Below are 7179 nucleotides of genomic sequence, written 5' to 3' on the forward strand. Positions count from 1 at the left end.
GACTTAGAAACTATTAGAATGATAGGATAATCTGAAAATTTCGATTTATATGGAAGAAAAGTTGCTTGTAATTGTTGTAATATGATCCACATGCCTTCCTTTGATGATTGTTGTTGTTTATTGTGCTAGAAATTAAATGGAAATTGCATAAATCGGGGCCGAATTTTCTAGGGTTTGGAAAATTAAGTTGATTTTTGTTTGTCTCTTACATGATATAGGATGAAATTTGAGTAATGTAGGTTGTATGTATGATGTAGGAAGTTGATTTTTGTAATTTGCACCTCAAAATTTGCCTTAAAATTCCGTCTTAAGGTGCCTCAAATTAAAATTCGTTTTCTATAATTGGAATTTGGTGTTGAATATGACTATATGTTTTAGAGTTAAACTTTTGAAGTAGTAGTAGTGATGCTAGTTCATGCTAAATATGTCAAAATTGTTACAGCTGTAGAGACCGTCTGACTATGGGAATTGAGAAGTTTATTCATAATATTGATTATCTATGATGGTGTACTTAGTTGCCCTTTTCTATGAGCATACATAAATGTTTCACATGTTTTCAAGCATATATAGAGTTGTGTTTAAGCCATGTGTTGAAAGTCGTAGTGGCGGAGTAATTCATGTTATCTATGCTAGAATTTTCACAGCTATAGAAACCATCTGAGATGCTATAAACTGAGGTTATATATATCAAAATTTGGAATTGGTTGGTGAAAGTGTGTACATAGATGATTATTCAATGCTTAATTTGTGTAAATTACATGTTTTAAGTGCCTATGTAAGTATGATTAAACTGTATGCTGAAACAGATGCCGAGACTAAACCTGGGAACCCGTCAAAGTAAGAGGGGGAGGGCGTCTGAGCCCGAAATTGGGGAGGGGAGTGCACCCGTAGTACCATCGGTACCGGAATACCCTTCAGTAGTCTTTGTGGACTACAAGCAGAGGGAGAGGTTTGTAGCTTTACAGAAACGGAAGATGAGACCCACTCGATGTGTGGACACCACACTTCTAGATGACCTGCGGATTGAGACGGATGTCCGTCATATCTTTGAGACCTTAGGATTCACAGGGCTGTACCGTTTGCGGAAGCATACCTGTCCTTTTCTAACTTTGGAGTTCATGAGCTCGTTTAAATACGAGCCGAATGAACAGACTGTCCAATTCCGTCGTATGAACACGAGTTTTGTGTTAACCATGGACCTCTTTGCTTCTCACCTTGGGTTGGCTAAGCCTCCCAAGGGATCCATCCGCGAGATTCCGACTGAGTGCGGGGTTTGCCGCCTTATGCCTTACCTTTCTGGGAAGTCAGCTCCCACCGCCAGCAACATGTTGATTAATGATGTCCAGCATGTCACTTTGAGGATCTTCCTTCGTTCCATCTCGAACCTTCTTTATGAGAGGCCTGACATGAGTAAGTTGAACTCTCACGAGTTGTTGCTTTTGATGGCTTATCTCAACCCGGAGCGGACCGAAAAGGTGGTCTTCAATGCTCCTGCCATGGTCTGTGCTAGCCTTGCTTTGATGGCTACTTCTACCACTCGGTACTTGAGTTGTGGTGCTTTTGCCACTCGGTTAGCTGAAAAGCTAGTCTCCTTTGAGGCTTCCTCTGAGTACATTCCCTTGGCCACCCCGGTGCCTACCATGGACATATATTACTACCTCGACCTGAAATGGTTGAGAACTTTGGAGGATGGTAGCCTAGCATGGAGAGTGTGGGGTATGAGCTGGATGAGGATACCGGCTCCTGAGCACCTTCCACCGACTGAGGCTTTGGATGCGGTTGATTCTGATGAGGAGGATGAGGATGCGCACCGGCCGACACAGACATACCTCATTGATGACACGATCCTTCAGGTGATGCCCGAGCCGAGGAAGGGGGAGAACGTGAGAGCAGCGGAGGATAGACCCAGGCTAGGGAGGGGGCCACGTCGTGTGAGGGAGAGGACGGCTGAGACCCAGCCATAGCCAGCAGCGCCGCCTCAGTACCCTTTTCCTTGTTACCCCTACCTGGATACCCCGGAGACGCGTTCGAGCTACTTGGCAGAGAGAGTGTCCTCTACCTTGACACTCCGGAACATGCATGAGATGGTATATGCTCAGGGTATTGGGACCGAGGGACCACATCCAGTGTGGTGGAGCGGAGTTGGGGACTACAGTGGGGTTTTCCACTCTTACGGGGTGGACCAGACAGCATGGGGGACACCACAGTCCTTTGCTTTTGGCGGTTTGACCCCATGGTATGAGAGTCCCGGAGCTGGAGCAGGGGTCGACGCGGGTCTTGGGTCATCAAGAGCAGGTACCTAGGGTGGTGGTGGAGATGAGATGATGGATGAGCAGCAGCACCAGGAGTGATACTCCTTTTCTTTCTCTTTGTTTATGGTTTGGTTGTGTTGGATGGTAGTAGTCGTTTCTAGTTAGTAATTTTTACGTTTGGTTTGTATGGATGGCCATAAGGCCGAACTTGCTTAGTTTGAACTTGTTTGCAGGATTTTGGGAGTTGGGTTGTCATTCCGACTCGCGCTTATGTGACATTTTATATATATATTGCGTGTTGTGACAAGGAGACTACGAGGTTTTGACCTGTGGCCACTCGACAGAGTGCCCCTCACTCGGTCGAGTAGCTGCAGGTGTGACGGGGATGAAGCGTTCGGATTTGGGGCTACTCGATCGAGTAGCTAAGACACTCGATCGAGTAGGGCCAGCTCGATCGAGTACCCTAGACACTCGATCGAGTGGCATTGTTACAGGAACTTTTCGTTAATTAAATTGTTTTATTGGTTATATCATTACATGTTTTGATGTTTAATATGGTTGTTTATGATTAGTAACATGTTTGAACCGCTAATTTCATATGTTGGAAGTTGTGTTTGGGTTTTTGGATGTGTATTCGTAACGAATAGTGCAAGTAGAAGTTGGTTCTTATCGCATTCATTTTACATCCGTAATGTCTACAAATTATATTTCACCGGAGTTGTGTATTTCCCATACATGTGTATATACATGCTTTATAACTGTGGCTAATTATTCGAATAAAGTAGCAAATGATTTTATAAATTAATGTTTGTGTGAGTAATGAGTAATGTCCGTAAGGCATTGTGTGTGTTGGTTATATGACAAGAGGTCATCTTTAATTAATGTGAGTAATAATTCGGTGGTGAACTTCGGGGACGAATTTCCTTTTTGAAGGGAAGATTAATGTCGCAAAATAAAAAGGTCGATATTACAATTATTTTGTTGTTTGTTTATAATGTTTTCTATTATTTATGTTACATTCCTAGTACGAAGCTATAATTATTTTCATTGTTTGTTGAGTAATTTGTATGTTGAAGTAAAAGTTGAATGTGCTATGAAAAGACGGTCATAGAGAGATAGTTGTGATGTCATGCGTTTGAATAGAATCGTATCGTTGGGTGACATAGTTGTGTTAATGTGACATGTTTCGTGTTGATGGTCGTGTACTAATGAAAGTGTAATCTCGTAGTGCGTGGCTAAGAGTTACGAGTAGTAGTGTAGTCGTTGGTTGTGCTGGTTCATGTTGTGAGGTTGGTACTTCATGTTATGAGGTTGGTACTTCAAGTGATAGGTAGTAGAAGTCGATCTATGTGGTGTGTTAGATATGGTGTGTTAGACAGTCGATGATGATGACATGACGTAAAGTATTTCTAGGGAATAGTGACCTATGTCGGTATAGCGGTGACGTTGATCTTGTTTCCGTACCTGGTGCTTTGGGTAAGGTGAGTTGAACTTCGGGGACGAAGTTCTTTTTAAGGGGGGAAGATTGTAATACCTGCCCTTTTAGGGACTCGTTGACCAACATTGACCGATCTTGGGAGCGGTAATGGTGCTTAGGATTGCGTGCCATAGTATTTTGTGTCTGGAGTTGTGGGTGGTACTCGATAGAGTAGAGGCTACTCGATCCAGTAGCTTGGATGCTCGATCGAGTAGGGGCCACTCGATCGAGTATGTTAGTTACTCGATCGAGTAGCGTCTTTTCAGTGAGGGTTTATAATCGTGTTTTCTTATATCCGCAAATCATTTCCACCTCTTTCTTCTAAACCTAGATGTCGTCCCTTCCTTTTCCCTTCACCAAATACCTTCCATGGGAGCCTTTGAAGGTCCTTGTGCCTTAGGAGTGCATAGCTTGAGTCGGGTAGCGGTCCTTTGCCAGGTTTCCTCATGTAGGTATGTCGTCATCATCATCCGTATCTTTGTCTTTTCAGTTAGGGTTAGTTTGGTCGTGATAGATGTTTGTATGGTGTGTATAGGTGTTGCTTGTTTCCTGGGTGTTGCGTGTATGAGCATGGAATCGTCGCAGTTGCTTAAAGGTAGGTTCGCCTACTCAGTTCTGTTGATTGTTAGAGTGTCGGTTGTTGTTGTTGATTGATGTTGTCGTTGCTGCGGTTGTTGTTTTGGTCGTTGTGGTTGTTGTTGTTGTAGACAACTGTTTGTGACTGATTGTCTATGGTTCTCGAGGTGCGCCCTCGGCTGAGTGGAGTCACTTGCGGGAGTGGCTTCACGCCCTAGTTTCGCCCTCCGTGGAACCCGCCACGGGAGGGGATGTGCACATTAATGGGATAGGGTTATCGCTCGGTATGATGATTGGGGCTTAGCTGGGAACGACTGAGGTCCCCCACTGGCAGGACTGGTCCAGTGGACAGTCGGTGACGAAGATTGATTGGAGTGGGTATGATTGTGTGTGACTGATTGTGTTGTTTTTGTGTTGACGGTTGTAATTGGTTTATGTAGTGTCTTACCTCAGTTACTGACCTTGTGTGGTTGTCTTGTTTGTTTATGTGTCTGCCGTGATCCCTTATGGTGAGCAGTCAGTTTAGCAGTTGTTGATGTGGTCTATAGCTGGAGTCTTGGCCGGGGTGTGGTGTCACGAGTTCGGTTAGAGATGATGTGTAGCTGACGAGTTGTACCTTTTATTTTATTAGTTATTTGTAACGCATGTAATATAACTATAATTGTTCTTTTATCGAGTTTTGATGATTACTTATCTCGGGCAACCGAGATGGTAATGCCCCTATATGCTAAGGAAGGTCTGGTTAAGGCTCCTCGGAATATGGGGGTGTTACAGTAGCCGCAATAGGTTCGGGCTAAAGATGAACTTAACGTAAATTCATCGACCGAGAGTTCTAATTGTAGAATCGGTTAAAAGGGTTAACCCACCAAGTTATATTAATAAGAGGTGTAGAGGGCCCGTAGGCTCACATCCAAAGTTAATATGAATTTTGGGTCTCGGAATCATTTATATAATTGGGTGGAGGTCATTATATAAATGCTAAAATGTTTTAGATATAACGATGAATTTTAATTTTCCCACTATTTCGTTGTTTTTAATGTTGTTCTATTTCATTACTCCTACTCATATGCGATATCATTCGATTGTAACACGAGTCTCTGCTAAATCACTATTGCTAACGACAAAGAATCTCTTTCTAAAATGAACTGTATCATAGGCTGTGCATTAGTTCCATAGGAATCGTTCTATTCCATAGAACTCAATAGGAATCATCCTATTCAAATATAAGATTAACATCTTAAATTTCTTACATACCTATATATAATTTCTTATGAAGAAGCATGATTAGAAGTGATGATTAGTCAAAATATATTTTGATAATATCTTCTATGCATCCACGGTTCAAAAGTCTTATTGCTCAACCTAAACACTTGTCATCAAGCACTTAAGTTGTTAAGAACATGACATGTTAAATTGGTAAATTAATTTGTTAGAAATTTTGATTAACCAAATACCACCATAGAGTTAACCCTTGTGAAGGATTAACTAGGAATTTAAATGAAGATAAGTCTTCATCAAGTAGAAATTCTTGAAGTCAGTGGGAGCAACAAGAAGTAAAGTACCTATCTTAATTGTTAAGGATAGAAATAGGCTCGAAAGAGAAAGTGTAAGACACTTAAATAAAGACAAACCCCAAATAAGTAAAGATCTAGGAAGTTGGTCGTGTGACTCCAACATATTCCTTCCTGAACATCTATGACATTGACATTGCATTCTTGCCAATTACCACATCATGAGTATTTGATACAAATTTGTGGATTTCGTCATGATATTTGGCATTTATCGTGTGACGACTAGCAAGAATAAGTTCAGAAATTTGCATAAATAGAATTAGGGTAGTTGCCATTTCATCCATGAACATATGAACATTGTAATGTACTCATTTTAGTTTTGTATTTAGAAATGTACCTCAATAATTGTTATGATGTACAATATGTCAAAATTAGAATATAATTTGAGTTTTGCACAAAAGGTAAAAGGTTTTACCATTATGCAATTAAAACAAGCGGTGTACTCTTACATACCACAATTAAGTTTATGGTGAGACCATACAAGTCAAGGTAATTGTATTCAAACTAGAAATAAAATGTCATATATACAAGACTTAGGTTGGTGACCCCAATTATTTCTTAATTCTCGATTGAAAATCACATTTAGAAACTAGTTTTGACTAGTCTCCCAAACCATTTGATTAGGAATATTTTGGTGTGTGCGAATCTTGTATTCAAAGCAAGTTAATTCATGATTTTTCCTTGAAAACGATTATGAATAGAGCAATTTATTCGCCCTATTTACACTTCAAAGTGTATGGTCGAATATAATTTCAATCAGAGAAGGTTATTAGTTTTTCATCTCTTTTACCAACGAATTAGGCAGATACTTGATATCCACTTAATGAGGTAAGAAGATAAATTCTTTGAATAAGTTCAATGAATGTTTAAAAGTAACAAAACCTAGAGATCGTAAAACCAAAGTATTAGTACTTTGTTAAAATGTGAATGTATAATGTGATGACTTTTATCTGCACCAAAAAGAGTGTGATTTGGTATCACAAGTTCACTTTCGTAACGATATGATTGAATCTTTATATTATAGTTGGAGCGAGGTAGTTTCTGTTATAAAATTTGTATGGCATTTAAATTTTCCACTAAAATAAAACATGGTTAAAGCAATTATCTACTTTTGATATAGGTTAGGCATGGTACCTAAATTGTAGCTTGTTTCGATAGTAAACATGTGCTCTCTCTTCCTACATGATCACGAGAACAAAGGGTTTTTGGCTCGTGATGCTATCTATTAAAGAAATGAGGAATATTTCTTAAAGACAGAGTGGGAGAAAATGTTCAAGAGCCACAAACTGAGAATAAGACGTAG

This window comes from Silene latifolia, unplaced genomic scaffold, assembly GCF_048544455.1.
Source record: "Silene latifolia isolate original U9 population unplaced genomic scaffold, ASM4854445v1 scaffold_122, whole genome shotgun sequence".
NCBI classification, from domain to species: domain Eukaryota; kingdom Viridiplantae; phylum Streptophyta; class Magnoliopsida; order Caryophyllales; family Caryophyllaceae; genus Silene; species Silene latifolia.